This window comes from Ananas comosus, unplaced genomic scaffold (genome assembly GCF_001540865.1).
Source record: "Ananas comosus cultivar F153 unplaced genomic scaffold, ASM154086v1, whole genome shotgun sequence".
NCBI lineage: Eukaryota > Viridiplantae > Streptophyta > Magnoliopsida > Poales > Bromeliaceae > Ananas > Ananas comosus.
The window spans coordinates 1-10,211 of NW_017891880.1; the positions used below are offsets into that span (position 1 = coordinate 1).

At 40.5% G+C, this 10,211-nt stretch overlaps 1 long non-coding RNA gene across 1 annotated transcript; it reads right to left on the reverse strand.

The window, feature by feature from the left end:
* Positions 1–7,801: 7,801 nt before the first annotated feature.
* On the reverse strand, positions 7,802–9,852 carry LOC109705202. Its single transcript, XR_002214667.1, has 2 exons — positions 9,653–9,852; positions 7,802–8,043 (listed from the first exon to the last, which is right to left on the reverse strand). It is a non-coding gene; the product is annotated as an uncharacterized LOC109705202 (long non-coding RNA).
* Positions 9,853–10,211: the final 359 nt, after the last annotated feature.

Sequence of the window (10,211 nt, forward strand, 5' to 3'; positions counted from 1 at the left end):
ATGAAATTTTTGATAGAAAATTTTTATTCTATTACACAAGATCTATATTTCTTGATCGGAAATTTTAGTTGCTATATCACACTTTTTTATAGGATTTTTATTTTCAGCGTTAATAAATTATTGATTTTGTCCTTGTCGATTGATAGATAAATTGAATCGAAAAATCGCAAAAAATTCTTTGTCTAGAAGCTTAAATACGCTAGATCAAGTTTACGGAGCGCAATCGTCGATTCGAAACGTCACATCGGAAACGGACTCAGGAGCACTGGAAGGCCGTCGTCTCTGAGAGCCACAGCTAGTTGTAAACAAGCAGTTTATACTACCGATTTGTTCGATGATAGAGCTTCCAATTGACGATTGGCTCCGTTCATAAATTGATCTAACCATTTAAACTATTAGAAATCAAATTTTACGCCGACTTTCGAATATTGCTTATTTTATCCATCAAGGTGAACAGAAAAATGTTGAATACTCTATTAAAAAATGATGATAGGGTTTATAATCAATGCAAGTGTTATAGTGATCTTGTTTTAATAGTTTAAATTTTCTAAAAAAATTCAATGATTTGCATATCTTTACGCGATTAAACGAGAAACGCCCTCTTATCGACCATTAAAATTACAAATTATTGGAATCCTTTGATCATTAGGCAAATGATGTTCGAAAAATTTTGGCAAATTTTTGATTTCTAACATCTTCAAGTGGTATACGATCATGTTCAACGAGCAGCGATCGTCGATTGGAGTTCTAATCATGCGAAACAAATCAGGTAGTAAAAACGGCTCGTGTTACTAGGATAGTAGTTCTAGCTCAATCGTCTTATATATATATTATAGAGTGAGCCTGGAATGCTATGCGTTACAACGGAGCTCCGTTGCACCATTTGTTTTCGATGATGGAGCTTTCAAATCGAGATCGGCACCGTTTGAACAATGACTTTATCACTTGAAATATTAGAAATAAATTTTAAATCTTTTCGACATTATTTTACCTAATGATCAAAGAGTTTCAAAAATTAGTAATTTAATGTGCTTGCATATGAAGGTTTTCTCGTTTAAGGTGATAAGCTATCCAAATCATTGAATTTTGATTAGAAAATTTTTTAAACTATTAGAACACAGATCTATACATTCTTGAATCATGTGATTACAAAACTTTCTATCAATCACATTTTTAGAGTATATTCATTTTTCAGCCTATTCATTTTTTGACGCCACTTGATGGAACAAGAAAACCAATATCGGAAAAGTATGACAAATTTGAATTTCTCAGATACTTCATAGTGTATAGATCAATTTTCAAGCGGTGCGATCGTCGATTTGGAAGGCTCATCATCGAACAACACATGAGGTGGAAGGAGTCGTTTTGCTACCGATAGTATTCAGCTCAACTCTCTCTCTCTTCTCTCTCCTTTCTCTCTCTCTTCTTCTCTCTCTCTCTATATATACATATATATTAATATATATATATTATAGAGAGAGACGATGAGACGAGAAGAAGAGTGCGGCTATGTTATGCTTATGAAGTTACGGAGGGCCTCGGTCCTTCAAATTTGTTGTTTCAATGTTGGGACTTTTCGAGATCGACGATCGGCTCTTACACTTGATCGTAGAGTATTTGAAGTAACTAAGAAAATAAATTTTGCGATTTTCGATATCATTTTTGCCTAGGTGATCGAAGGCGGGGTCAATCAACGGCTGAAAAAAAATTCTACAAAATGTGATGATAATTGACATTAAATATTTAGATCAAAGATATTGATCTTAGTTTTATTATAAGTATAAAGAATTTTCTATCAAAATTTCATGTGATTTGGAATTTTCTACACCGTTAAACTGTGCCGAACCGGATCACCGACCGGCACATTAAAATTATTGATTTTGAGCCTTTGTCATTGGCAAATGATGTCGAAAAATCGCAAAATTTTATTTTCTAGCTACTGTCAAGATATCTAGGATAAAACTCTAATGAAACGTTATCGTCGATTTCGAAAGTCCGAATATCGAGAAAACTTAGAAGCACGGAGGCCTCCGCTTGCTTCCATAAGATACCAGCCCACTCCTATATATATATATATGAGTCCGGCTACTATGTTATTAATTAGCACGAGACTTCGGTGTTACTAAGATTTTCGCCGTTAGATCATACCTTTTGATCTCTTTTTACGTTAAATCATTACTAATTTCAACCAAGTCCACCACTCAACCCTAGGGGGCCCACATTATCCTAACCACCAACATTCTTATTCATGGCCAAAAATTGGTTAGCACTAATGAGCTAGGGTGCTATTGAAATAGCATAGTAGCCATAGTTCTATATTACTATAAATTAACATAGAATTAGGTGGAATACTATTATATAGTAAAACGTTCTTTTTACTATCAAGTTTTTAACCTTGATGAAAATTGTAGATTAGGATGATAGTTAGTCGTGGTGAGAGTTGGTTCCCCCTAGGGTTGAGTGGTCCCCACTGGTTATATTATTTAATCAATGCGTTAGAAATAAATGAAGAGTTTGATCAAAAGGCTAAATGGTGCAACAATTGGAATTTTGCTACTAAAGCTAAGCCCAGGTCCAAACTCTCTCTCCTCTTCTCTCTCTATATATTATATATATATAATACTAGGGCTGGGAATATATCGAATAGCACAAAGCTATTTGGTGCTATTGATGTTTTAGCGGTTTGGATTGAGAAATGTGCGGTTAGAGATGATGTGTGCTCCCTAGGGTTGATCGTAGGATGGCTGGATAAATAATTATCTAAGGAGTAAAAAAATGAAAATGGTTAAATTACGGTCGGAAAACTCGAGTAGACACAAATTTTGGTGCTATTGATAGACTGTACACAATAGTGCCGGGGCTCCGGTAACTATTTGTCTCATATTTCGATCTTAGGGTTTTCAACAAATCAAGCATCCAACCATTAAAACTGTATCAAGAATATTTAAAATTTAGAAATAAAATTTTATGTATTTTTCGACATAGTTTACTTTATGATTCAAACATTTCAAAAACTTGTTCAAATTTTTAAAGGCTTGACGTACAGTAAGATTTGGAGTTTTACGGGTGAAGCAAGATTCTAAATTTCTCTTTAAATTTGATTAGAAAATACTTTAAACTATCTACGATCTGGGTCAATATTTTGATCTTGAATTAAAAGTCCTATACTCAAATTTTAAAAATTGATTCAATTCACCGTGTCATTTGACATAATTTATTTACTAAATAAACAATGTTGAAAAACTGGCTAAAATTTTATTTCTAGAACTTATTACCTAGATTATTTTAAGTGTGATCGGTTAAATTTGAACCCTATAATCGAAAACAGACTATAGTACCAAAGCTTCTCGGTACGTTAGATAGATAGTAGCTATCTATAATATATATATATATACTTAATCATATTATATAGTAGAGCCAGGAGCTGTGCTCTTGTAGGAGCACGGGGCCTCCGGGCTCATGAGCGTTTTCGTATGATAGAATTTTCGAATCGCCGATCGATGTCGTTTAGACTTGATCTAGACGCATTTGAAGCTGTTCTAGAAAATAATTTTTGTGATTTTTTGATATCATTTTACCCTAGTATTGAAGGATTCAAAGCTCGATAATTTTTAACGTTGGTGATATTGGTCGGTTTCAAGATTTAACGGGTGATAGAAGTATTCAAATCAGATGAAATTTTGAGGGGGGGTACAAAATTCTTTTTAATACTATTACAACAAGATCATATATTTCTGTATCGAAAATTTTATGATATATCACCACTTTTGTATAGCGATTTTATATTTTCGAGCCGTTTTAAAATTATTGATTTGAATCATTTCGATTGCTATGGCAAATGATATTCGAAAATCCGCAAAAATTATTTTTCTAGAAACTTCAAATACTTAGATCAAGTTTTACGGACGATCTGGTCGTATTTGGTACTCCCATCATCGAAACGGCTCAGGAGCACGGAGGCTCCGTGCTCCTGAGAGCACAGCAGCCTGCTACTCTCTCCTCTCTCTTCTCTCTACTTCTCTCTTCTCCTCTCTTCTCTAATTTCTAATATATATATGATAAATTAATATATTAATTAATATATATATATATATATATATCATATATATATACGAGTTTGACTGGGCTACTATTGGTTAGTTAAATGGCTCGGTTTTACTAACGATTTATTTTTTTATGATACGAGCTTCCAAATCGACGATCAGGCACGTGAACATGTCTAGACATTTAAAATTATTCTAGGAAACAAATTTCATGATTTTTATGGCATCACTAACTGACGATCAAAGGGGTCAACCAAATTTCTTATAATTTATAAAGGCGAGTATGGTGGTTTGTCTACTCGTTTAACGGTATAGAAGAGTTCAAATCAACTAAATTTTTGTTAAAAAATTCTTTGAACTATTTAAAATAAGATCTAGACTCTAGATCTCAAATATAAAAATTGTATCATCACTTTTTGAAGGATATTCATTTCCAGCCATTCATTTTTCTGTTCACTTGATGGACAAAGGAACAATATCGAAAATGTGTGAAATTTAATTTCCAGATAGTTTAAATAGTTTAGATCATGTTTAACAGTACTGATCATCAATTTGGAAGCTCTATCATCGAAAACAAATCGGTAGTAAACCGAGCCGTTTACTACCGATAGTATTACTCGTCTCAATTACCACAGATTTGTTCGCAAATCGGATCGGCGATTTGCTAGTCTTATCACTTAACTCAATGTCTCTCGCTCGCAAGCGTAGACCCAATTATCACGAGACACCGTTCTCATTTGAGATATCGCATACCTGCTACAATCGGGAGCAACCAAGACCCCAAACCACGCAAAGTCCTCGGGTTGGGTCACAACCGCACTCTCAGCGCATCATCAATTTCACGATCCAACACGTGGCATTCCACGTACTCGGGTCTATGCTCGGACTATCGTCCTGACCAAAACTCTCTGCCCTACCCGTAGGTACCGGGCCGCTGCCTCTCGCAGCTGACTGCGCCTGCCCAATGGGCCTAGGCTTCACAGTCCACACAGGGTCCAGGCACGGATCGTCACCAAGCACTACCCGCCGTCGTCGTCCTACACGACCTGCTCTACAGAGTTACAAGTACTACTATCGGCTCCTAAGCACCTAGTGCGAGCCACCAGCCCTACGAGTGATCCATGGCCCGCTTCGCACCTAGCAATGCTAAAGTGCTACTGCCAGCACACTCACGGCTGAATTTAATCCGCACTCTACGAGTACCTATACTCGAGCGCTCTACACGACTCTATCGCGTGCCATACTAAGTCTAGCATTAGGCAACTCTTGCCTATGCACACCGATTACACGAGCACGACCCATTTACCTCAATCCGAGGTACTACTAGGTCCACGTGCACGCACCTGACCACTGACCGATCATTTCATCAACAGTGATTCTACTTTCACTGTTCGATCTACCGGAACAATCTGCAAAACGCTCGGTCTCACCAGAGTTCCACGAACATTGCGACTAGACTCTCGCAATCAGCAACTCGCATTAGTGTTGAGAGTTGGTCAACCATTGCCATTGTTACTACGAGTTCCACTCTTTATTCACAAGCTATCACCAGCGATTTGCTAGTGCTCTAGAACTCTCTACCTGCCTCAACAGGTATTACGTTCCCACGCACAAGCATAACTAGGATATTTACCCATCTGCTTGGTCTCTGTGATACTACCGCACATTTAGCAGTAACGACTACGTAATTAACCAATGCATGCAATGCACTAAATTTACATAATGCAGGAGACATGTTTGCTGTAATTAACTCATACCTGCCACATTACTACCAGTCGCAGCAGGTTCCACCATATGGGTCGCCTATCCACGGCCACTTGCTGCCTGTCGCGAACCCCTCGGTTGCCTTATCCTCTGTCGCTCTCCAACCCGTGCCGCAGGTGACACACCTGCAAGCTGTCCCGGAGAGGAAAATGCTGTCGCCAGCGTCAGGGCTCGGCTAGCGCCCTACGGACACTCATCTCGCGCATGATCGGGCTGCCCACACCTGAAGCACTTGCCATCTCGTTGCTCACACTGCTGTGGGTAGTGAGGACCCCCACAAATAACACAACATGCCGAGGACCGACTGCGATACGNTACGGACACTCGTCTCGCGCATGACCGGACTGCCCACACCTGAAGCACTTGCCATCTCATTGCTCACACTGCTGTGGGTAGTAAGGGCCCCCACAAATAACACAACAGGCCGAGGACCGACTGCGATACGTCCCCGGAGCTCGGGATCGCGAGCGCGAACTCACTAAGGTCTGCTGAGAACTTGACTGACCATCATACCCACTTGCTGGCCGTTCTTTTCCTTTTTTCTTGTAATACGATTCGCGCTCCTCCAGCACAGATGCATTGCCTTGTTTTATCCATAGGGCCCGATCCACGACTTCAGCAAAAGTCTGCAACTTATGATTATGCACTGCTTCAAAAATATCAGGCCGAAGTCCTCGTACAAAACAATCAGCTCGATCCTTGTCATCTTGTACCACATTCGGAACACAGCTCACGATACGGGAAAACTCCCGCTCGTATTCCCTCACAGAGCGGTCTCCTTGTCGTAGTTTCTGAAACCTGTTCTGAAGCTTTCTCTTTTCACTATCGGAGAAATAAGTTGAACGCATTAATTCCCGAAACTCTTCCCAAACCATAGAAGGAAGACTAGGCGATCGATTCCGTTTGATGTCTTTCCACCACACCTTCGCTGACCGTTGCAAACAATGCACGGCTAGCTGTACTTTGTCTCGCTCCATAGTGTACAAATCCTCAAACAAAGTCTCCATGGAGTCGATCCACAACTCTACGGTCCATGGGTCTATGTCCTCTCCATCGAAAGTAGGAGGATCAAACTTCTTGAAGGTCATGAGAGCCGCCAAAGCACGCTCCCTTTCCGCTTCCATCTCTGAACTAACAGCAGTCGGATTGCTCGACCCCGACTGAAATGTCTCCGCCGCGACTCCTGGCCGTACACGACGAGTCGAAACTGGTGCGGTCACTAACTAATCCACCGTGTCCTGGAGTCTCTTTATCCGCTCTTCTTGATGCAGGGCAGCCTCCTGCTGACGCTGCACTACATCAGCCTGTTGCCTCAACACTCCTACGAGTGTGGCCAACTGATCACGAAGCTCTGAGTCTCCGCTCACGTCGGATTGCTCAGGGACACCACTTGTCCCTTCCCGCGCCGATCTGGACGAAGATCGCCTACGCGGTGCCATCGCTTCCTAAAACAAGACAACTTGATTAGTTCTCGACCCTCAGAGTTAAACGCGAGACCACTAACAACGGCTCAAAAGCCAATCAGGCGAAAGTCACGCAAGGGTGTTTATTCACATCACTCGGTTTCATGTTGTCGTACGCCAACATGAACATCCTCGGCTGAGAATAAACCACACCTCAAGTCTACCCCTAATATCCGTCTTAGAGGTTTACGACACAACCCAATCCATTAAGCTTTCGCCACAAATCATAAGTCCTCGCCTCTCACGAACCTTATTCTCCTATGGTTTTACTATCCTAGGGTCTCCTAGGTCAGTCTAAACTATTTTCTCATTCTCTACTTTATGCTCTGATACCACTTAATCTGTCACGTCCCGAGCTCCGCCAATTTGGTCGGATTTGGCCACGTCGACAGACCGCCGAACGGACAGAGCTTTTCCTGTACGTTCTAGGCGTAACAATCTAAACAATGCAACAGAAGAGGTCCCAACAAGGAACAGTAGCAAGTATGTAGATTGCATAAGTATCAAAAACATAAAAGGCTAACTAAGCTATTACAAGCATTCATCTCACAATTTTACATTTAGAAAATTTCATCAGTCTTTAAATTCTTACATAAGCCTTTATACAATTTAATACTTATACAATTTATACAAATTCGATACAAGTTTGTTTCTTTCATACTGAACTCTGAGCTAGACTGCTTCAGGGTACTACTATCTCTGGTCTCGGTGGTAGGGCGCTATCTACGAAGCTACGCCCTGTCCTCGCGCCGCCGCGCCGCTCACGTGCGAACCTGTACCCCCAAAACAACACGGGGGTGAGAACTATATAAATAGTTCCCAGTGGGTACGGCCACCCAAGAGAAGAGCTCGACCCACCAGGTCCAAAGGAGGCAACTGCAGGTTAGTAAACTGAACAGATAGATAGATATTCGATGATACAATTAATAAAACCATACCTTGCCTCGCGATATGCAATATGTAAATCATGCAACTATGTAACAAGTAGATCTACTGATCCTACTTTATATCTTTAACCATTCTTTACTTGTAGCCGTTCTTTATTAGCTATTTACGTTCATTAGCTATTCTTTATTTTTATTCTTTATTCTTTATCATATCGTGCTCACTGGCGATTCTTTCCTAAGGTTACTTTACCTTAGTCATCTAGCCACCCGACTCGGTCTTGAGTCAATCAATCGCGGATAGTCCGCGCACTGTCTAGCTCGAGGTGAAGGAACTCTCACATGCACCTCAGCTGGCAACAGCTCACCGTACTCCTGTCCTAGCCGTCTGGTGGCGAACAATCGCACCTCACCCAACAACGGCCTAGGTAAATGACTTAGCCACCCGGCGGCGAAATCGTCGCACAACGCCACGACAGTGGTTCAGTCAACAGGCGGTAGGATCCACAAACTGGCTAACCATCCGGCGGCGAAATCGTCGCACACGCCACGACAATGGTTCTTTAGCCCTTGGGCGGCGAAATCGTCGCACACACCCGACACCCCTTTGGGTGTATCAACAAGCTTTGAGATTCCGGAATCCATTTCACATTACTCGAGGGTTAGTCTTAACCTTATGGAATCGACCGATCTAGGTCCAAGTCTTTACTCGACCTAATTTAACACTTTAGGTTCGATTCTTTTATATTCTTAGCCTAGGTTTATTATCCCTAGGACCATCATTCTTTCCAACCTAGGTTCACTTGACTCTAGGTTAAGCACTTTTCATTTCACAACCTATGTTCTTTACATTAGGTTTAACATCATTCTTATTTAACCTATGTTTAATAACACTCGGTTCATTTTATGTCCAACCTATGGTTAATAACACTAGGTTCATTTCATATCCAACCTATGTTTAATAACCCTAGGTTCATGCCATGCCACTCGATCTATGTATGATCCTAGTTGTCCATTCCTAGGATTATGGTTTACACGTTTTATATTCAACTTATGTGACTTTAGCATGTTCAACATTCATATATCATTTATCATTCATATGTTCATATACCGACAATCCTATGCATTTAGCATGAACTACAATGCATTCGTATGCGTCTAGCATGTTCGTCATATGACAATCATCATGTATCATCTAGCATGAGATTCATATTCATATATATTTATTCTTATGTCTCTAGTATTTACCACTCATGCATTCATAGGCATCTAGCATTCATATGTCAATGGTCATATATTATCTAACATGATCATCCATATTCATATTCATGTATGTTTAGACATATGCATCAAATGTTCGCTTTCATGTGTCAACAATTATGTATGCTTTAGCATCTATGTTTACATTTCGACAATTTCATTCATATATGCATCAAATGAAACCACGATTTACTTTGGCATGGAAGTGACCTAATCACTTCGGTAAAGCACAACCCACCTTTAGTTGATACCTGGACGCGAGAAATTCGCTTCCCGCGCTTTCCCGAGATTCGCGACCCGCGCTCGTGCCAATTGTAGCCGAAAATCTTCTTTCGGCGATATCTTCGCGTAGGCTCGACGGATTGCCGAACCGACTTCGCCAACGCGTTTCTTTTACCCTCAATTAGGTTTGTACACGGTCAATTTCATGGTAGGACCTTTATCCTGCAAAAGTGTATTGTCGGGGTCAAAATCAAACCATCGAGCAATTCAACTTTTATTTCATTCCATCACTCTTTCTTTTCTTTCTTTTCTTTCTTCTCTTTCTTTTCTTTCCTTCTTTCCTTTCTTTCTTTCTTTTCTTTCTTTTCTTTCTTCCTTTCTTTCTTTCTTTCTTTCCTTTCTTCCTTTTCTTGCTGCCCCTGCAGCTCAGTTTGCAGCAGTTATTGCTGCTGCTGCTAGCTGCTGCTTTAGCTGCTGCTGCTGCTGTGCTACTGTGCTGCTGCAGCTACTACAAGCTGCTGCTATTGCTGCTAGCTGCTGCTGCTCTCCTGCTGCTGACAGCAGCTGAGCTGCTG